The sequence below is a fragment of the Rhipicephalus sanguineus genome, chromosome 4 (assembly GCF_013339695.2).
Source record: "Rhipicephalus sanguineus isolate Rsan-2018 chromosome 4, BIME_Rsan_1.4, whole genome shotgun sequence".
Taxonomy (NCBI): Eukaryota; Metazoa; Arthropoda; class Arachnida; order Ixodida; family Ixodidae; genus Rhipicephalus; species Rhipicephalus sanguineus.
The window spans coordinates 67,439,213-67,462,667 of record NC_051179.1 but is presented as its reverse complement, the minus strand read 5'-3'; the positions used below and the strand labels follow the sequence as shown (position 1 = coordinate 67,462,667).

The 23,455-nt window shown below is 45.6% G+C and overlaps 1 long non-coding RNA gene across 2 annotated transcripts; it reads left to right on the top strand.

The window, feature by feature from the left end:
* Nucleotides 1-22,331, top strand: LOC119390177 (uncharacterized). 2 transcript variants are annotated; one of them, XR_005183247.2, is made up of 5 exons: nucleotides 1-130; nucleotides 3,312-3,410; nucleotides 6,596-6,662; nucleotides 15,375-15,532; nucleotides 22,113-22,331. It is a non-coding gene; the product is annotated as an uncharacterized LOC119390177 (long non-coding RNA). The 2 variants fall into 2 exon arrangements; XR_005183248.2 differs by having other exon boundaries at nucleotides 15,333-15,532.
* The last annotated feature ends 1,124 nt before the right edge of the window (nucleotides 22,332-23,455 follow it).

Sequence of the window (23,455 nt, the reverse complement as noted above, 5' to 3'; positions counted from 1 at the left end):
TACCTCACTATGTCACAGCTACAACCTGCGTTGCACATTGCCTGCTTATAGCGCGCCTGACCTCAAACAAAGACGCTTGCGTTGAACAGAGCGCCTTTTTTTACTTTCTTACGAGCACTGCGAACTTGAAGTGAGTACATTTACCAACGCCGCAGCGTTGCATACACTATTTCTGGTTCATTATCACACAATTTTTGACGGAACACGAGGCGAAGAACGTAAGGTTTCGTCTTGAGTTCCTTAAAAAATTTTGTCATTCGCCCCCTCACTGTGTTGCAATTGCTACATCGCGATATCCTTACCAATGCCAGTGTACTTTACCACTTTAATTGCTTTGTTTTATGCATAATGCACTGTAGATTTCACAACTGTAATTTAGCTGCATGAGGTCGTCTATTAATAGTATGTATGAAATTTATTGCTTAATGCTTAGTTAACTGATTTATTACTTTTACTGCGAGAAGGTTAAGAGAGAGAGAGAATTCAATAAATACACTATAGTAGCAACAAAATTAAATACCTGGAGGTTCCCACGCTACATGAATGTCTAATCAGCGAAGATTTTGCTGCTACTTTCGGTTTCACTGCACACTCTGGCTTGCACTTTTTAAGCACTGTCGAACCAAATACGCCCAGAAGGCAACTTCTTGTACATATTCTCATCCACTGGTATTTTGAATATATCTGGCGGGCAAGCAGTGCATAAAAATGAAAAGGCCGTAAATACTTTTGAGGGGCGAGTTTCTCATTCATAGAACGAAAGGACAAAACGCTTCTAGTAAGGACAGATATTTTTAAATGACTTATATCAAGACACTCGCATTAATATGATTGCACATCCAATTATTTCTGGCATGCATTTCGCACAATGAAAATGAAGCTATCGGAAATGATTTTTTTCTTGTTAAATACCAAGCATTTCTTAGCGAACCTCCAGCACTTTGGGCGTTTCTATCTATCTATCTATCTATCTATCTATCTATCTATCTATCTATCTATCTATCTATCTATCTATCTATCTATCTATCTATCTATCTATCTATCTATCTATCTATCTATCTATCTATCTATCTATCTATCTATCTATCTATCTATCTATCTATCTATCTATCTATCTATCTATCTATCTATCTATCTATCTATCTATCTATCTATCTATCTATCTATCTATCTATCTATCTATCTATCTATCTATCTATCTATCTATCTATCTATCTATCTATCTATCTATCTATCTATCTATCTATCTATCTATCCGCCCACGTCTGGGCGCGGGAGTAATTTCCATAGGTTGTAATATACTAAAATTTGCATAGCATAGGATGAGCGTATGACGAACACGATTTACTGGTGATGACATGAATAACGCAAAATACCTGTCGCGTACGTCATGAAACCCTTTCTCTCAGTCACGTGTGGCGCATGCCCGCATACCAGAGTTCATGTTATGCGGGTATGTGCCACAGGTGATAACAGAGTTTCAATCAACGCAGTAACCGCGAACGTACAAATTGACACGGAAGGAAAGCAATAATATAGTAATTGTTGGGGTTTTACGTCCCAAAACTACGATATTATTATGAGACACGCAGTAGTGAAGGGTTCCGGAAGTTTTGAGATCGCACAGTACACGGGCCTCTCGCATTTCGCCTCCATCGAAATGCGACCGCCGCGGCCAGGATCCAACCCGCGACAATCGGGTGAGCAGACGAGCACCGTAACCACTATACCACAGCAGCCGACACAAGGAAAGTTAGGGAGCTGATGGCAGAGCATTTGTGGAAGACGATGGGCTACCATCCACTCGTCCACGTGGTCCTCAACGTCGACTACGTGGATTACGCAAATACCGGGGTGAAGGCTTCCTACAATATATCTGCCGAGAGGACCATATCCCTCATGATTACCTGTGACTTCAGCACTGAATTATCAAAACACAACAACGCCTGGTTCTTAGACGGCATGAAAGACGGCTTGGGTGTGGATAGGGCATCACAAGACCTCGGTGCCACGTCCAGGACAGGAGGCATCATAGATCATTTCTTCGTAAAAGCCAACCGCGGTTTCCACAAGCTCTACTATACATCGCACTTCACTTAGACCGTTCGTAGCCGCGATCACGAACGGATCCAATAAAAAGTCCTGTCCAGCTGCTGGTGCTCACTGATCTCGGCAATAATGACCTTATTGAAGAACTGCCAAGAACCCCTTCAACCCATGTGCCCATGGGTTCGTGAAACGAGCGTGCGTTCTCCGTCATAACGGATAATTATATAAGCATAACAACTGTAACGCCACTCTAACAGCTGCAACTGTGACTGTAACGTAAGTGCAGTGCGCCTGCGCGTGCAACTCGGCTGTGTATAAATCTAGGGAAACTTTTTTGAATAAAGCTTAGTTATGAGTTGCGCCTGTCCTGTGCATCTGTGTTCCTTCATTGTCCTAATGGAATTCGCGCTATCCAGTATTGAAGAATATAAGCACTACATATCAGCTTAATGCGTCTGGTGTTAACACCTATGTTGCTGTTGACATCGTTGAGCAACTGTAAACAACTGATTATATAACACATGTGCGACTCTTCAAAATATGTGTGTGCGTAACCATTTGCACATTTCTCTAACGTCATGCCGTAAAGTTTCGCTCAATGTGACAAATTGCAACAAAGTCACCTTCCTGCGCATTCTTCGAATAACCGATTCCCACGGTACGTGGGATCTGCCGAATTTTTTTTCTGAAAATTCATTATTTTAAAATATGATCCTAAATGTATTTTCACAAATAGCTTAAATGGTAGAAGTTCTTTCAATACATGTGACATCGCATTTTACACTTCACTTTTTACGATGTTATTTAAATAGTCTTGATGTTACATGCAGTGACGGCAGAAAACACAACAACGAAGAAAGGCGACACGCAAATCGCTGCGCTGAATATACGGTTGACTGCGAGAAAAAAAAAAACAAGGAAATAAAAGAGCACGAAGTTTAGGAATGTGTGATGTTTATGATTTAGAGGTGAAAAGGAAAGGACGTGTGAAAAAGCACCCCTCGGCGCGCAACTGCAGACAATCGCTTGTAGGAGCAATAACAGAGATGATTGGCTAACGGCCAAACCACCGCTACATGCTGCGAACAATGTTCGGCTCACTTTCTAAAGGTCCTTTCAAACACTGGTATCCACACGTAGAACAGCGCTAAATATAACTAGAACTATATTGAAAACATGCCTCAGATAATTTATATTTTCAGCACGTTTCATGATTGGCGGTGGTTCATCACAATTTACGTAAATAAAAAAAACATTCGCAGGAACAGGGAAGTGGACCACGAATTGCTTCTATTCATCCACTGAAGGACACCTCCTAAGAATATGACATTGCCCTTCTGTATACTAATGGTCATCGTCATGTAAGTGCACTAGGAAAAAATTGTCAACTTTGATAGATCATTGTAATAGGCGACGAATTGAGGAATTTTTTTTGTTCGTAAGTGCTCAGTGTCATTGGTTACCAGGTCTCACCGAGTATGATATATACCCAGCATCAAAATTGCCTTGAAATTCTCTTTCGATTAATTATAGCCTATGAAGGTTTTGAATATACTGGCCCTGGTCACTGCCTCCAGCTAACATCGTATAGTCGCTTAACGAGGGTTTTAGCAATGTGCGATTATGATAGATAATGACACGAAATGGCCAACTTTAATGTTCACAGCTCGGGCAGTAGTGTAATATTAATAATATTATCTGGGATTTAACGCTCCAAAACCACGATATGAATATGATGAACGCCGTAGTCGAGCGCTCCTGAAATTTTGACCACCTGGGGATTTTAACGTGTACCTAACTCTAAGTACATGGGCCTCAAATATTTCAGCCTCCATCGAAAGTGGAGCCGCCACCAGCTATCCATCTCACTCCGGTCAAATCAGCGCACGTGTTCTAGGACTGAAGCAGAAGATGAAGAGGACAAAGGGAAAGAAGAGAACGAACTTAGAGCGTGCTGGTTCATGATGATGATGATAATTTTCTGCTGACCTATTACAAAGAAAGGCTGACATAAACAGCTTCGCTGTGAAAAGCTGGGGGATTGCTTACAGCGGTTATGGAACGTATAAGTACATAAATTAGACGTGATTGAGCCATATCTCCCCGGTAGTTGGCCACTCACATCAATAACACGCATACAGATGTAACACATTATCGGCTACAAATAGGCCACACGCAGAGCACACATACACACCTTTTGTTCGGTGGTGGTCCACACAGCTGTGATAGATGTGACCAGCCACTTACGGTTCCCACATTCACTTACAATGCCCTGAACTGGAAGCCTGTAGTAGACAACATTTTTTATAACTTTACCGGCAGCAGGTTCTACTTCATCCTTTAATGTTCATATTTAGGCAGCCTCTTTTAAAGGATCACTTATAATTGTCTGCCTTTAAAAAATGTAAATAGTTTTCATATCCTCTTCCCATGTCATCTGTAGCACGGATTCTTAAGAGAGACAGCTGCTGTGGTAGATGCATTATAATAGACATTCCTCTCGGCTTTTGGGCCGAGAAACCTTGAGGAGGCATTCGTGTTATTCTACATTCTCATAATTTATTAGCGTGGTCAGTTCTTATTCACTCAACTCTCATAGACCACCTCATATGTCAATGCCATTATTTTATAATATACACATATTTTAAGCTTCTATAGAGCGCTTGTTAAATGCGAAGCATTTCTTAGCTAACGTTTAGCACTTTGAGCATTTCTATCTATCTATCTATCTATCTATCTATCTATCTATCTATCTATCTATCTATCTATCTATCTATCTATCTATCTATCTATCTATCTATCTATCTATCTATCTATCTATCTATCTATCTATCTATCTATCTATCTATCTATCTATCTATCTATCTATCTATCTATCTATCTATCTATCTATCTATCAGCCACCTACGTCTGGTTGCTCTCACGATCACCTCCTTAACTTGGTGTAGCCAAAATCGGCATGAGAGGGTAAGAGGATTTGACGAATATGACTGTTCAGTAGTGATATGAATAACGTGAAAATCCTGCCGCGTACATCGTCAGACCCTTTCCTTCAGACACGTGTGGTACATACCCGTATGCTGTAAGCGGCTATGCGCCAAAGGACATAGACCGTTTATATCTTCCCTGGAACGACGAGAACAAAGACTGATAATTTAAATGCGAGAGCTTTAAGAAAAACCGACATCGGCAGCATTGACCCGAGGAATGGAAGGAATAAAAATTAGGATCCCAGCAGAAGTCTAACTCAAGCATTCTGCATGGCAATCGGCTATTCTACCACAGAGCCACGCCAAGTCTATAAACTGATTGGGAAAAACAGCCTATGCAGGTGTAATGTCGGTGAAACGTCCATTGTGGTTGTGATGGTGCCTATCTAATTTTAGAAGAAAGCAATAAACACTACATATGTACTCCTATAATACAGGCGTCATATCAGATTAACGTCTGTGGTTCCAGTGTTGGCTCCGCTTATCTAGCAGTGTAATAAACATTCCATTTTTATTCATGTGATTCAGCAAGCTATACTGAGGCATTGCTCGACCCCGGAGGAATACATTAACGAAAGTTACGTTATGATATTTCCATGATTGCATCATAAAATACGTAGTTTCGATAACACTGACGTATGTACTCTAACGGGAGGGCTGGCCTTACGTCGCCACCATAAGTTACCCTTTATACGCCAGTGTTTTCGACATGCCTGGTAAGCACACGATGTGCACACAGCTACTACACTTACAAAAACACGTCGATCCACCTTGTAACGCTTGGCTCCGAGCCATAAAATACAGCATAGAAGTACTCGCTGACTGCTTCGCATGAAACCCATTCCCACAACGTGTGGGATCTGCCGAATGCTTTTTCAGTTACTTTGCAGCCACATTACATCCTGTCATAGAACCCTAATGGTCACCATTAGAACTCCATCCTCTGTCACGGCACTCTTTGGCCAAACCTGGTCCTTGCGCCATTAAAACGCACGTATCATCACCATCCCTCTCATACCCCTTTCAGCGGTTTCAAGCCCATTTGAAAGGACTGAATGCGAGAGTAGATTGATCTTGACTATGAGACTAGTACTACTGTCAGCTTCTCTTGTGAATGATACGTTTTCTCGATGTAGTTATTTGAACTAAAAACCACGGCTCTCAATCACACACTTCACAGAGAGTGCGCGCGCTGTATATAAGATCCTTTTAGGGCATACGTACGTCCGTCGCCTAATTATAAAATATAAAGTAGACAAATGTTGGTCACGAAATAGAATACCATTTTGAAAATATGCCGTAAGCAAAACGCTGGACAGCTTGCGATCCAATAAAAGATTATATACAATGCCCATTTAGCGCACCCAGTTTTTCCCAGTGTGCCGTTAGTGTTCCCAGCGAACTCTCACACACTCAGACACACTGTGCAGCATTCAAAGTACCTCCCAGTGCGCTGGAAGGCACAGGGAGAGACTAAAAACGCTGTTTTTTTAAAGATTGATGTTGGCATCCCTCAGTAGACTTAATGAAGAGATGCGCGCACGTGTTTTGCGCAGAAACAAAATCTTTGCTTGGCCTGGTCCCCCCAGTGCTTCCGGAAAAATGGAGTACTGTAATAAAACGGTAAGTGGAACCTTACTTTTTGTAGAATACCATGCTGCAACATAACAGCCCACCGCATGAACCGTATTGTATAGAGGACAATAATGAGAGCAAGGGCTAAGAAATTTGCTGTCGCCTTGTAGAGCAACCGCTTTATCACACGTGTTCCTTTGTTGAGCCTCCCAGTGTACACTCCAACAGATTGCCTGCTACTCTTTTTGGTGACGCCCGACTTCTCACATACAGGTAAATCTCTCTTTAAATGCACATGTTAGTTCAGTATAGATCATTATGCTCTCTTCGAAGAGACGTGGGAGGTGCGACTATCCAAAAGAGAACAGGGGGGCTATTTTGCAAGCGTTTCGTCACAGAACAGAGGCGTTGACGAAACGAAACATCACGAGAGCGAGATGGAACCGCACGGGATTGGTCGAGGCTCGCCTGATGGTCAAGACGTGAGAAGAGCGACCGGAAACGGCAGTGCTGTCAGTCATTTTGGCGCAGAACGGGCACGGGCGGGGACCTCGTTCTTTTCGATGGAACGTATACAAAACAGTCTCCGGACAACTTGGATTCGACCGAAACGTAAGCGCTGGGGCCGGAGTATCGAATTAGCCTGCTCTGTGTCCGGCTTACTCGAATTCCGCGCCAATAGTTTGCAAAAATCACCACCATCCCCCCACCACCGAACGACTCGTCAAATTGCGACACCACCTAGCGTCCACTCAAGGCATTAATAGCAATAAATTCTTAAAGTGATCGCGTTCTTGAATTATCGGTTGTCAAAAACAATGCCTGCCGATACTGATATTCAGCTATAATAATTCTGTATTTCTTCATGCATTCCGAAGGTTTCACAGCGCATACAACAAGGACAAGCAAAGAAGAGACACACACAGCACTGAACTTACAACTGGCTTTTTATTTTCCTGCCACGGCAATATATATGCGCATTTACACAGGAAAAAAAGAGAAAAAAACAGAACAGGTGAGGTATACAAAGACAGTCGGATTATGCAAACCTTCGGATTATGCTGCACCAACTAGCCCAACGCTCAACCTTAGTAAACTTCATGCGTTCTGAACATTTCTACATTCCCACAGCTCGCCTATTGGCTGTTTGCTCCCTTTCGTTCCATCAACGCCACCGTTCTGTCACAGAACGCTTGCAAAATAGCCCCACCCCTCCACTTACCCCCAAGGAGTCCTTAAAGAGAGTTCTATATGCAGAAAATCAGGACTTAAAAAAAAACAGTAAGATACTCGTCTCTTTTTCTACGGTACCAATTTCACGGACACTCTCGGCTGGCTTATGTCGTCGCCGTCGTCGTCATGTACCGCATATATATATATATATATATATATATATATATATATATATATATATATATATATATATATATATAGTTGAAGAAATGAAGGAGCACACTTAAGAAAATTGCATATTTTTACTCATTTACGTGTCGGCCGTGGCACGGCCTTCGTCAGAGAGGTGAAGAGAATGAAGGAAGCATGTTGCGAATGTTATATAATATATATATATATATATATATATATATATATATATATATAAATTCGCAACATGCTTCCTTCATTCTCTTCAGCTGTATGTAATCATCATCACTGTGAGCGTCATCTTCATTCTGAGCGTTGGTCAGGCGGCTCTGCTGAATAAAAGCCGTCGAGACCACGACTGTGCTGCGGTCTTTCAGAGTGGTGGAGGCTGCTTTCGATCCCCAAGTCCTCTACGGCGTCGAGTTCCCCTGGAGCTTCGTTCGGGTCGGCGCTTGCTCCGCCTATGCGCTGTCATGGCCCAAGACACGCTGCCTGGACCATTCGGCCTCCCCGCCCAGCCACCCGCCCCCGCATGGACCATCACCGCCCGGTAGCGGGATCCACCTATCTTCTCCTGTCTCCCACGCGACGATGCCGAAGTATGGCTGAAGGAGTACGACATGACCAGTGTGTATAACCACTGGGACAATCCTCAAAAACTTCGCCACGTCGCATTCTATCTGTGAGACGTACGAAAACGTGGTTTTTTAGCCACGAGGACATCTTCGCTGATTGGCCTACCTTCGCTCAACAAATCCGGAGAATTTTCGGGAAACCCAACATTCATTCTGAAGTCTCGAAGAGAAAGCTCGACGGACGCCTACAACACCCAGGGGAGACGTACACTTCCTACATCAAAGACGTCCTTGCCCTTTGCCGCCGCGTAGACTCGGCTATGACGGAGGCTGATCGTGTTCGACACATCCTCAAAGGGATAGGCCACGTCGCGTTCAACGCTCTGGCCGTCAAAAACCCCAGCACCGTCGAGGATGTCATCACGACTTGCCAGCCTCTTGACGAACTACAAGCCATCCGTTTTTACCCCGACGCCTGTGACAGACGACCTTCCTCGGATGCGGTTTTGTGTACGCTGATTCGCACTCTGGTTCGGCAAGATCTTCAAGCGCAAGGACTGTCATGTCGGGCTGCCCCTCAGCCTCACTCCTCGGCTACTAGTCTGCGCGACATCATCAAAAAGGAGCTGTCCTCAATGGCTTGCGCTATCAAGCCTGGCACTCCGACGCCACCAACGCCGCCCGCGACGTATGCGCAAATCGCTGCCATGCAACCTGCCTTGGTTCACCGCGTGCATCCTGTGCCTGCTCAGACCAACTTAGCAGCATTTGCACCACGTTCACCTGTCCCACCTGCTCCTGCATTTTACACCCCCTGGCGCTCATCTCGCCCAATATGTTATTATTGTGGCATTCGAGGCCACATCTCACGATTTTGTCGCAAGCGCCAGCTGGACAAACGCCGCGGCTACGATGTTTACGAAAGGGATTCGACGTCCTCTCCTAACCAGTACGAGCGCCGCGCTTCAACACGTTTCCTCTCCCCGTCCTCTCCTCCCGACGCACCTCGAACCTACCGTCCAGCACGCCGCCACTCCCATTCTCCTCTGCGCCACTCAACATCGCCTCTACAGCCGGTCACCCATACCTCTGAATACCGCTCGGAAAACTAGGTGGTGCAGTTTTTGGTGGGAAAGCTGCATCGCTTGGACAAACACCAAAACCTCCAGAGGGCCCGGCCAATTTGTTATTAGTGTATGCTGAAGGGGTGCCTATTCAAGCACTGGTGGACACGGGAGCCGCTATTTCTGTTATTCATGCGGATTTGTGTCATCGTCTACGTAAGGTGACTACATCTTAACTGGCACTTCCTTACGTAGCGCAAATGACTAAGATACGGCCGTCAGCACAGTGCACCGTTCGTGTTTTCATTGATGGGATCCGGCACCATATTCAATTCGCCGTGTTGACTTCCTGTGCGTATATGCTAATTTTGGGATGGGACTTTCTTTCTGATGCTTCCGCCTTCATCTCTTGTCAACAACGCCTCGTACACATGCGAGAGACTGATGATACCGACGAGGAATATTAGTCACGCCACCGTTTACGAACCGTCCAAGATTCCGTGGTTCCACTTGGCCACGAAGAAGTTCTCACGGTTGCTTCAAATATCATTGACCACGGTGATGTTCTAGTCGCTCCATCAGCCCGTTGTCTCTGCAAGGAAATTGCACTAGCGTCGAGTCTTCTTGGCTTCACCAATGGCACCGCCTGTCACGCTGTACTCAACGTCACAAATGAGCCGATTCTGCTTCCTAAAGGCTCTCTTGTAGTTTGCGGCGTGGACACTTAACCTCTCTCTGTAGTGGCTACGAATACTGATGCGGCGCAACCACGCTCACTTACAGATACTACTCCTGCTACGGCTCTCGCCAATGCAATCAGCACGGATCTGACTCAGTTGCAAGCAGATGAACTACTAGCGCTGTTGTCGAAGCATAAACCTTCCTTCGACATACATTCACCTATTTTAGGACAGACGTCGGTACACACCTCGTCGCATACACACTGATGGAACTTCTATTGTCCGCCGCCGACCATATCGTGTATCTACTAGCGAACGCGAGATCATCGACAAGCACGTTACCAATATGCTGAAGCAAAATATCATCCACCCCTCCACAAGCCCTTGGTCCTCACCTGTCGTTCTCGTGCGCAAGAAAGACGGCTCGGTGCGATTCTGCGTTGACTACCCTGCCTTGAACAAAATAACCAGAAAAGACGTGTATCTCTTGCCTCGCATTGATGATGCCTTAGAATCGTTGGAAGGAGCGGAATATTTTTCAAGCCTTGACATGCGCTCCGGTTACTGGCAAATTTCCATGCACGGGGATGATAAGGAGAAAACTGCCTTTGCCACACCTGACGGGCTTTGCGAATTTAACGTCATGCCTTTTGGGCTCTGCAATGCGCCAGCAACATTTGAACGAATGATGGACACTGTACTGCGGGGCCTTAAGTGGAAGACATGCTTATGTTACCTTGACGACGTAGTCATATTTTCTTCAACATTCGAACAACACTTGCAGCGCTTAGACGAAGTTCTGACGTGTTTCGCAGCTGCTGGTCTCCAGCTGAATAATGAAAAGTGCCACTTTGCAAGCAAAACCATTAAAGTACTAGGACATCTCGTCAGCAAAGGCGGAATTCGGCATGACCCCGACCAGATTGCCGCCATTCTTCGCTTCCCGACGCCTCACCGTTCCAAAGAGCTCCGCAGCTTTCTTGGCCTCGCCTCTTCCGGCGCTTCATACGCGACTTCGCCACCATAGCCGCGCCGCTTTACCAAATCCTTTCCTCGGGAACTTCATAAGTATGGTCGGACGAGTGCCAAATAGGTTTTGACACATTGAAACGTGCCCTCACGTCTGAAGCAGTGCTTTGTCATTTCGATGACACCGCGGCCACTCTCCTTCATGCTGATGCCAGCGGGCATGGAGTCGGCGCTGTTCTTTTCAAACGACACGAGAGTTCGGGAGAACGTGTGATTGCATACGCAAGTCGGACCCTGACATCTGCCGAGAAAAACTACACTATCACTGAGCAGGAGTGTCTCGCCGTTGTCTGGGCCATCCAGAAATTTCGACCTAATCTCCACGGCCGTCACTTTACCGTTGTGACTGATTACCATGCTCTGTGCTGGCTGTCGACGTTAAAGAATTTGTCTGGACGCCTCGGTCGCTGGATACTTCGTCTTCAAGAGTATGATTTTGACGTCACGTACAAATCCGACAAGAAACATAACGATGCAGATGCCATCAGCCATTGTCCGTTACCTCCATCGTCAGACATAACCGGCCTGTCGCCATCCCTGAGCGACCCCGTCAACTAGTCTTCGGCAGTTCTTTCACTCGCCGCTCTCAATGTGCTCCATTCTTTCCGCAATGAGACGTTTGCGTCTCACTAACGCAGCGACGCTTACTGCCACTCCATTATGCAACGCCTTCACGGCTCTTCGCCTCCTCCTAATGACCGCGTCCATCGCCAGTTGCAGAACTTAGAGATTGAGAACTCAATCCTATACCGCTATACCTTCCACCCCGAAGGATAGCGTTGGGTTCCCGTCGCTCCTCGCTCACTCAGAGCACAAATATTGGCAGCATTTCACGACGACCCCAAGGCTGGTCATCTCGGCTTTCACAAGACCTATGAACGCATCTGCAGTCGCTTTGCTTGGCCTGGACTCTCCACCTGCGTAGCGCAATACGTTGCTTCATGCTCGCTCTGCCAGCGCCGCAAACGACCCACTTCATCTCCCCGCGGGACCCCTACAACCTCTTCCATGTCCTGACTCTCCATTCGAGGTCATTAGGATTGATCTGTACGGACCACTGCCAATATCAGCAAGCGGTAAGCGATGGATTATCACTGCAGTAGACCACTTGAAAAAGTACGCCGAAACAGCTGCACTCCCTTCCGGATCAGCGGAGGACATTGCCACCTTCTTCTTGGAAGCTATCTTTTTGCGACATGGCGCGCCACGTGTGCTTTTGAGTGACCGCGGCAAGGCGTTTCCGTCGAAATTACTCGAGGACGTTCTCCACGCATGCAACACCATCCATAAGACGACTTCTAGCTACCATCCCCAGACTAATGACCCCGCAGAGCGTTTTCATCGAAGTCTCTCCGATATGATCTCCATGTATATCAACGCCGACCACACAAACTGGGATACCATCTTGCCAGTCGTGACCTTCGCGTACAATACCGCTACGCAGCGCACCACGGGCTACTCACCCTTCTTTTTTGTCTACGGCCGTTAACCGACATCTCCCCTAGACGTCTTTTTTTTTTTATGTCCCCCTGGGGTCGTCGGCATCGTCGAGTGAGCACTTAATCTCGCCTTGCCGCTTCTCGCCACCACGCCCGCCTCAATACCGAGGCGAGTCAACAGGATCGGAAGGCTCGCTACGATGACTTTCACCGCGTCGTTCACTTCAATCCCGGAGATGAAGTATTGCTGTTGACCCTTACGCGAGTTCCTGGCCTATGTGATAAGTTTCAGCCACGTTTTATCAGGCCCTATGTGATTGTCAAGTGACCTTCTCCCGTGAACTATCGGGTAACTCCCATTGTCGTGCCGTCCGACAGCCGTTGCCGCGGCACAGAGGTTGTCCACGTTTCCCGCTTAAAACCATCCCTACGGCGCACACAATCGTCATAAACAGCGGCCTGGTTGGCCGCTTCAGCGCGAGGGGGAAATTAGTGGGAGCACAATATTCACAACATACTTCCTTCATTCTCTTCACCTGTACTTAATCATCATCACTGTGAGCGTCATCTTCGTTCTGAGCGTTGGTCAGGCGGCTCTGCGTCGAGACCACGACTGTGCTGGGGTCTTTCAATATATACATCAATATATATATATATATATATATATATATATATATATATATATATATATATATATATATATATATATATATATATATATATATATATAGCAAGGACAAATAATTCACAAGAAATATTTTCGGACGCGCGCGACCTGGGATTCAAGCCTGCGGGCGTCGCGTTAGCCAACTTCGCCATGCAGTATACGTCTTTCAGTATACTAACGGCGAGCTATTTATGTATACACCATTTACCGCTGGCGGAACCCAGAACTCGAGGGTGTCCTTCACCTTATCCCTATTACCCGCGAGACGGCGCGAAGGGTGCGCTTGAAAGGTCGTCGTCCCACTCGTGTTTGGCAAGAGAAGGCTGTGCGTCAGACCTGTACTTTGACCTACAGGGCATTGTCGCCTGTGCTCGCATACTTATCACGTGAGGGGGGAGGCATGTACAGGGGTGGTCAAAAGTTCCCAGGTCGCAACGCCCGGCCGCGGAGCAGCGGCTTGCTGCTATCGGGGCGCTGCGATCGCAATCACGCCTTGGTACACGCTGGCGTCGAGCGTGTGCGTTAGGGGGGCAGGGGTGCATCTCTCTGATATCAAGGAAACCACATGCTTGCGCAGCAAGACATACTTGTGTGATAACTAGAGACAAGACATTATTGCATGATAACTAGAGAAGGTTAGGACAACTGCGTTTGTTTGGCAAGTGCTATGTTGCACTTGCCAAACACGTGATACGCTACTCACGATTCGCATGTACGTCTTAAGCATTTAAATACTGTATGGGTAACAGCCGATAATTCTGATGACGAAGCAACATGGCAGTGCGCATGCAGACGCGATCGCCCGCTTGGATTCGAACTTGGGCTGTTTGCCTATTGTCGTGACAACAATAAATAGACGGTGGAATCGACAATCACTTTGCGCTTTCTGACACTGAGGACAGAGTATCAGGTACGTTTTGTCCCTATTATTGAGATCAGCTGTTTGTCCAGTCACGCCTGCTAAGCTCTGTCCTCGAGGACATGAAAAAGAATCTTCGAAACAGTGCAAAACAGACTCGAATACATTGCTGGGTTAGCGTCACGATGCAAATATAACACAAACAACAGCGTCGCTTCGGAACATAAGAGCCACACAGCTCATCATGGAGACTTTGTAAATTTGAGGCGCAAGGAACCAGCTCCGAAGGATGCAGCTGAATTGTTTGTTTTTCCGGCGTATTCCGTTGCAGCTCAACGCTAAAAGCGTTGGTTGCTGCCGTGCGCTCCCTCTACTCCCCCAGCGCGTGAGCGCAGATGCAAAGGGGCGCCGAGTAGACGACGCGGCGCGCCTGAATATATCGTGAAAGGTGTTCACTCTTCCTATTGGATAAGCGGCCCCGTAGCTTCCACAGTGCTGCAATCAGCTTGTGATATGTACTAGACGCTTACATCGGCGCAACTGTGTGCATCAGTTACTGTGACTGACGGTAAGTCAGAATAATTTATACGGTTCGTAAGTAATGCAGCTTTCTAGAAATCTGTCAGATACTTCGAGAGTTATAAAAGATAGTTAGCAAATGTAATTAAGTGACAGTAATCAGTAATGAGCAAGAAAAGTGTTATAGTAGTGCACAAAGCATAGATTTCATAGCATTAGCGGAGAAAAAATGCAGAATATTTGAAAAATATATCTTTTGACATTGAACATACTTCCCGAAATAAACTTGTCTGTGAAATTTGAATGGAAGTACGATAGAACAGTCAGCTGGCAGGAACCCTTATTTGCCACAAGACGAGTGGTTTCTCAAACGGCTCATCCGGGAGGTTGCCTTATTTTTAACAAGGTGGCTCCCAGTACTAAAAAGGTGCTCCGCGGATGAGTTGAGGAGTGTGACAATATACGGCAGAAAATGTTCTTAAAACGCGGGTATTGTAACACGTATTCTACTTCCCTTGTCTCAGCTGAAACCATTGTCCGTGTGCTGTTTCTGCGAATTGTTGCAGTGTTACCTGCGCAGAAGTGGCACTTCGAACGACTGCCCGCCTGAATGCCGGTGCATCCCCTTAGATTTTGCGCACGGGGTATCTTATGGAAAAGGAAATTGCTTTAAGGAGAAATGGAACTAATCTCAATAAACTACCTCGCATCGGTGCAAAAGAAGGTAAGATTATTAGTTTTTAAAAGTTTTTAACATGCAATAGCAAACTTCAAGTATATAGCTCAATAGTTCGCCTTCACGTTAGGCGCTATGCACAAAAAAGTAAGCACTATAAACGATAAATACATCCATGGCAACTTGTCTGTCATGATCTTAGTGTTTCTTCTTCTATCAGAATAAAAAGACAAGAAGCCTCATAGTGACATGGTGAACACCGTTATTTACTTAGTGATGCCAGGAAACAGTTACTTGCTCTGGCCTCGATATTCCAGCAGTTATGACACTTCGAAATCTCAGTAGATCTCGCCAGCTGTTTGACGTGTCCTGGCTGTTGCCTGTCGCACGGACATTTCGTTTAAACAAAGCGCTCCGTAAACGCAAGCCCGAGGAAACAATGCCTTGTTAATCAGCTATATTTAAGCAGCAACAGCACAACAGGCTTCTTTCAGCATTGCTCACACCTGTAGCGGGTGTGATCGCTCAGAAACGGCAGTCACAAATCCAGAAATATGGAATAATTATTTGCCGTAAACTCCTGAGTTTGAACAGATTAGGGAAATTTTCATGCAGCGTTACCGTTTGCTGAAAGGACTGAAAGGAGTACCCAAACGACGCATATTCACAATGAGACGTGACCAGCTAGTTACGACCAATAAACCGAAAAGGTGATGCGACGTTCGGGACTTCTCTTCAGGCGACGTTACCTTGGATAGAATGTCTTGATCCACTCAAACTCACGTATTGGCCTCTCGATGATGATGTCTCCGCATTTTCAAACGGAAACGTCGGTTTAGAGTTATCAACACCATTAAAAATTGCATTATAACACGGCGGCGTTTTATGCCGGGGTCGACTAAGGCTTGACTAAGTATTTAAGTCACAGATACGACTTTGAAAAAATGCGAACTAACCGATGACAAAGAAACAGTAGAAAAAAATTATTAACTCGAATAACCTTGGAATAACCCACGATCTCTCGATCCGCAATCATAGGTGCTGCGCGCTCTACCCACTGCGCTAGAGACGTACATGTATGAAACTTAAGAAGCGATCCTTCTATCTCACATTCTTGCTCCCTTACACAGTGCTCTTGGTTAGTGGGGCCGTTTCGCTGTCTGGAAGCGGTGAAGTGAAATATTGCGTCATGACACTAACGAGCGCCAATGAGGAGCGATTCGGTGACCATACAGTTAGGGCACCTCGATGGCAGCGCAGAAAGGCTGGCATCGCTGGCATTAAGAAGGGAGCCTAGACGCTGTAGCGTGCTTTGCCTTTCGCGTTATGTTAGTCTGGCGGCTTGTCGTCAGCGTAACAGCTTCCACATGCGCCAACATTGTTTCTCGGCCTCCTACTGTTTCGAGTGCGACGACACCGACTAATATAACTGCTCCAATAAGCGCGGCATAAAGGTAGCGACGTCGACAGATGTCGCGCCTTTCTAGAGCGGGACACACGCAAGCGGGAAGCGGAACGCCTTCGCACGTTCACGACCCAAGCTACGAGCATCTGCTTCCCGCAATCTTGAAGCGAAGTGTATGCATGAGCACAGGCGTATGCTACGTTGTTACTTGGGAGCGCACACCTCGCCGTTCCTTTCCTCCATTTCTATAACAATTTCCAAGACAAACGAACCCATCTAAGAACGCTTGTTTTTAGGTAGGCTAGGTCTCGTTCCGACAGACTTGATGCCTTAGGTATTTATTGGTCAGTATTTATTGGTCAGCTTAGAGCTCGTAATAAGACCGCACGCAACTCGACGCAAGCTGACAACAACAAAGCGCTTCGCACGCTTCGTCATGGCTGCTAACAATCTGCCTAACAACCTCAGGATTACGTTAACATAAATACCCCGTAAAATGGATGGGAAAGGGACCGCCGCTGCAGCTCAGTTGGTAGATCATTGGACGTTATCTGAACTTTGTAGATTCCGTCGCTACCTGCGGGGGGTTGATTTTTCGTCCACTTTTTTATTCCGTTCCACTTGTCATAATTACTATGCTACAGAGTAAACACACACGGAATGTCCCCTGTACCTTCCTTAGCTTCGGTGTCTGCTCGTTTCATTGTAGTTACAGTGTAAAACGTAATTTCTTCTGTACCGATTCGTGCGTGTTTGCAGGTTTTGTCGTACTGATTCTTATTTGCTTCTTTTCATGCGCACGTTAACTGTTGTTGTATTCGTTATGGTTCCCCCTATGCAGTGTCTTCTGGGCATTTTAGCGTACTTGAGTAAAAATAAGAAACGTATATGCCCTTTTTCAGGAATGACAGCGATTCGCTGGCTTTGTGTGCTGCCAGTTCAAACGGGGGTGACAGCAGTTGACTGAGGTAGGCAACGGGCCCATAGCTGTGTAATGATGTAATGCCCTTTCCGTGGGACCACAGGCTAAATGTTCCATACGGTCACTGGCATGGAAGTACTTCTCGTTAGCCCACTTGGAAAAGTAGCTAAATCTGACTAAAAATGACAGCACAAGTCCCAGAAGCATGTCACTATACAGGGTGTTTCAGCTAAAAAGCACCAAGTATTAAAAAACTAAACATAGGTGGTACGCATCTCCAATTAGTGCATTATTGTTCTAAGCCATATAGAGCACGTCAGAATATTTTTTTTTCCAATCCGCCAAGCTCGGTAATTAACAAAGATTGCTTAATGAACTTTTCGAATAGCAACTCTAGAGTAACGTTTTCGAGACAAAAGTTGTAGCGCTTGTTCAGAAACATCGATTTTTCAATCTGTATTAAGGTAACTCCCCTGCTTAATTTTTTTCCCGCCTTTCTTTAAAGCGCGCGAATTTTAAAAAATAGCACGTGACTGCCGCCTAACGCAAGCGCTTTTAGTGCCCTCAAATGTAAGTTGAACGAATTATCAAAGGCTGCTCCGCGCACGAAGGTCGATTGAGCATGCTGGCGGTGACTGCGATGGACGCTAAATGACGATAGAGGCGTACCACCTAAACGAAAAGAAGAAAATTAAGAAAAGATCTACGTAAGAGCGGCCGTCACGTGTGAGTGCATATTTTATCTCGGTCCTTCATCACGCTGTCACCCTCGCCCCTTCCAATGTGTTTCTTCATTGGGGCGAAGAGAAAAAGAAAAAAAAAAAGGCCTTCGCTGCATCAAATGCTGCATACAGTCTCATGTAGCATTTGCTCCGTGGCTGCCGCTGTTTCTTTGAAGAATTTTTTTGTAGTTGTTGAAGCGGTGTGCTCATTTCGTCGCTTAACGTCCATCGCAGTCACCGATAACCTGTTCCATCGATCTTCGAGCGCAAAGCAGCCTTTGATAATTCGTTCAACTTACATTTGAGGGCACTAAAAGCGCCGCGCGTTTGGCGGCACTCAAGTGGTATTTTTTTTTTTAAATTCGCGCGCTTTAACGAAAGGCCGAAAAAAATTAAGCAGGGGAGTTATCTTAACACAGATTGAAAAATTCGATGTTTCTGAAGAAGCGCTACAACTTTTGTGCTGAAAAGTTTTCTCTAGAGTTACTCTTTGAAAAGTTCATTAAGCAATCTTTGTTAATTGCCAAGCTTGGCGGATTGAAGAAAAAATATTCTGACGTGCTCTATATGGCTGAGAACAATATTGCGCTAATTGGAGACGCGTAGCGCCCATGCTTAATGTTTTACTACTTGGTGCTTTTTAGCTGAAACATCCTGTATATACAAACCTCTTGCTGGGACTCGTTTTGCTGCCGAGTTTAGGTGTTTGCAGAAGGACGACATTAAACTTATCAATATTCGAAGACTGACGTCGCCATTGCCAATGCTTCACGACCACACAACACTTGCTGATGGTTTGAAATGTGACTCGGTGTGTTGGTGCTTGTAAAAAAAGGAAAACAATTCTGATGAACATTTCACCGGCTTGGCCATATTTGTGACAGCTACAGAAATTGCTTGAATAAAGCGTGCATGGGTGGCATGGCAGATCCAAGTCCTGTGCACTGAAATGTAATATTTCATTCGTACACATATTATTCGTACATATATTATTGCACGCTTGTTATTAAGGGGGTCGTGAACCGCTCCTCGGGCTTGGTGAGAAAACACATGGTGCGTATAGCAGACACTGCTATGAAAATCTCAGCCAGATGTTAGAGTCCTGCGCGACAAGGAGAGCAAGCGAAGTTGCCATTTTCTTAGGCGCCCTCTTTTCATACAGAGGCCTGCGCTCACTCACTTCGGAGCTGCCGTTTTCCGCTGCTTAACGTCGGACAGCGGCTAGAATTGTAGTTGCCAATAACCGTTATAAATCGATAGCGGCGTTTCGATCAGATGCGCATCTTGTCACGGGGTGCCGCTACGGGCCGGCGCTGTGGTCCATAGCCTGTTTTAATAGCGCTTAATTTAAACCTATACTTAAGCACACTACTGTTGTAAAAAGCATAGCCTGAAACATGTAGATGTTGTGCCTACTAATTCAACCGTCAGCTTTACCATAATTCCAAAAGATGCTTCTCATTCTCGCGTGCAGCTCGTCGTCAAAGCGACTCGCCCAAAGTGGGCTAGTCGCTTTGTGTCCGTGAAAGTGGTGCAACATAATCAGCAGAATTTTCATATATTGGAACAGCGTATCTGTTTAAGCTAGCCGTAAGTTGTCTGCCGTATCACGATTCATAAGCGGGTATTTGTCACAAAAATTCGGTCAGTCTCACTATTCACCACTGGTCTACAAAAAATGAAGGAAGCAAAAACTATCATCATCATAAACGGGCACGTGCCACAGAAACTGGGTAAATCCTACTACTCGGCACTTGTCCACTAAAAAGGAAGAAGGCAACGGTTAGCCCAGCAAGAAATGGCTGCGAAGCGACGGCGGCGAGCAGAATACCCGAGTATGTAAAAGAGAATGCTAGGTAACGGGAAAGGCAACGGCGGCTGCGAGAAGGCCCCAAAGGGATGGAAGGCCTGCGGCAACGACAACGTGCCCGTAGATCTATGAGAGATGTGAACTCTTGGTTTCAGTGCGAGTTTCTGTTTTTGGATTTTGGATATCCGTGTCGTGTCTGTGACTGTCTGTGGTTAAACACGAACCTCTTTGCGCTGGGACACAACGTAGAAACAACCTAGCACCACCTAGCTAATACCTAGCAACGACCTAGAAGCAACCTAGAAACAACCTGCATGACCTAGCTAAGGCCTAGAAACAACCTAGAAGCAACCAGATTATTGTTCAGAATCGTCTAGTTCCATTGTTTCAAGCCTTGCGTGGCTTAGTGAAAGCTTCACCAATTTCTTATTGTAAGTCGCATTGTTTTCAAGCATCTCTCACGATTATATCTGAGGATGTCATAAGAGCTTCGTTTGTCTTTACAAGTGATTAAATGTTTTATTTAATCATTATCTTAGATAGTTTATCATAATTAGCACTTTCATAATTGCATTTAATTACAAACCCAAATGATGTGCATCAGGGGAAAGTAACATTCATTGTGAAGGGCCGCTCAGAATTAGATGGCACGATTCGCGAACATTGGGTTGAATTTCAATGATCCCTGTTACCGGCGACCAGTTCATACAATAATGGGCATTGCTAAGGGCAAGCTTGATTGATCATTAGAGCGTTAGAGGAGCCGCTGAGCAAGAAATCTAAAGCTTCGAGAAAGACCTACACGCCAAAGCACCACCAGCAGAAAGAAGAACCACAAGAGCGTCACTTGGAACTGATGTTATTCTCAGGAAAACAGCAGAAAATACATAGGCCTCTGCGAACACCACCACGCATCCGCGAACACCACTGCGTCACATAATAGTTACACATGAAACACGAGAGCAATCAAACGTCATTTCTAATCCATCAAGCAAGTACAAAATTGAAATTCAGAATTCTGCAAACACAAAGACTCATTTATACATAATTCGCCTATTTTTTTTTATCCAGTAAGCGTCGATTATTACCCAGGCCAGAGCACCTGAGCTTTTGACAAGAACGGAAGCACTGGGAAACTTCGTCTTACACGAGCAGGAATTACAATGTTTATGCAAATGTGTAAACAGGTTGTTTCGCGTAAAAATTCCGTGGTCCCAAACTCTGACGTTCAGAAAACGGCCAGTTTGGCCGATGTAAACATACATGTGTGTGTATGTACTCGGTCATACCGGCATACACCCTAAAGTATACTAACGGTAACGGCGAGTTATTTATATCCACCATTTACCGTTCGTGGCACGCAGACCTCTGAGGGGCTTCAGCGTGGCAGAGGTTTGTTCACTTTCACCCGCGAGATAGCGCAAATGGCCATAGCGCGCTAAGAAGTGCATCGCCCTTCCCGTATTTCTCTTGTGTTGAGCTGCATGCTCCATGCTCTGACCTGCTGTAAGTGGTCGCCTGGGCTCGCGCGCTTGTCTCTTGAGCGGGGCTCAACAGATGGCTCATAGCTTTCTGCGGGTTGTTCTTCCATCGCAATTAGCTTTGAAGCCGCAGTCCGCATAAAGGTTACTTCGCTTGCTGCCGTGGCCGTGTTTGCTAAAGGAGTGGGCTGCTAGCCTTTCATCTTATGACATTCAAATTTGTTGCTGTCATATTCATGGCACCGGCTTGCGGCGAAACTGTGACTTTTTTCTTTTTTTTTTTTGCAGAAATGGCTGAATTCACACGGAGGTTTTTCAGGTGACAGCGAGTTCAATATTTATACGGAGATTGGCATGGGGCTAAGGAAGCGGGTGTAGCGACCTTCTGAACACTTCTAGCCCATTACACCTGTATTCATACAAAATATAGCTGCAATGATCTACTTGAATCACGAAGTCCTGGAAAAAAAAATGTGCCTGAGTTCTCACAATAATTGATTCAACATATATTATTCCAGTTGAGTTTTCTAAAACTAATAGTAAAGCTCAATTTTATACAATGATTCTTTGCATTCAAGATTACTCAAACGCGAAACAACACCAAATAGTTTTTCCAGTAATAGCGGTAGACGTGGCTGGCAATGTGTTGCTTCTGAAACGAATGAAAGTTAAGGAGAGGAAATTTTCGAACATCTAATTTACAGATGTTATCATAATTGTTGGATTTAACGTCCAAAAACGACGATATGGTTATGAGGGACGCCGTAGTGGAGGGTTCCTGAAATTTTGACCACCTGGGGTTCTTCAACGTGCACCTAAATCTGAGCACACGGGCTCACACGGGCCTCGGGAAAATGCGGCCGCCGCGAGCGGGATTCAATCCCGCGACCTTCGGGTCAGCAGTAGAGCACCATAACTACTAGACCACCGTGGTGGGTAATATAGAGGTGTTGTAGGCACATATCAACTAGGTTCCTAGTCGACTTCGCGCGTGTCATGAGCCAAGTGCCGGTCACACCACTTGTAGGCATGCACCTTCGCATTATTATGACAGCACGGTGCATCATGCACGGTAATTTTTCTGCATCAAAGTGTCAGCTACGCCCTTGCATTATTTTGTAATCCTGCATTCAAGTTAGGCAGAGAGCGTATTTGCTCGCAAGTAGGCAAGGAGTGCGTCTTCATTTGCTGCACGCATTAGACAGAAGACCAGAGAAGCCGAGAAAATATTCATTCTATATTAGAAGGTTCGACTGGAGTGGGTGATAGCGAGTGTTACACAACGCTCGTCCAGATAGCCTTAGCTGCCTGTGACGCTCAGATACCTCTTCGAAACAAAACGACACCATAGTGTTTATTACGCCTTTTCATATTGTCACGAGGGTTCAGGAGTACTGGGGCTTTAATAAGCCACAAAGTAGCTGGATCCTGAAAAGCTCGTCCGTCAGGGCTGGCTCTCAAGCGGAGAAGAGGCGAGCGGTTTTTCTTTAACACGATAGTGTTAAAGAGCACGTTTCGCAGAAATTCCGGTGTCGGTGTGGTTGGTTGCGAGCGAAAAATCGTCATCCTGTCCGTGACTGAAACGTCGAGAAAGATGGAAATAAAATAAATGATAAAAATCGTGGGCTCGA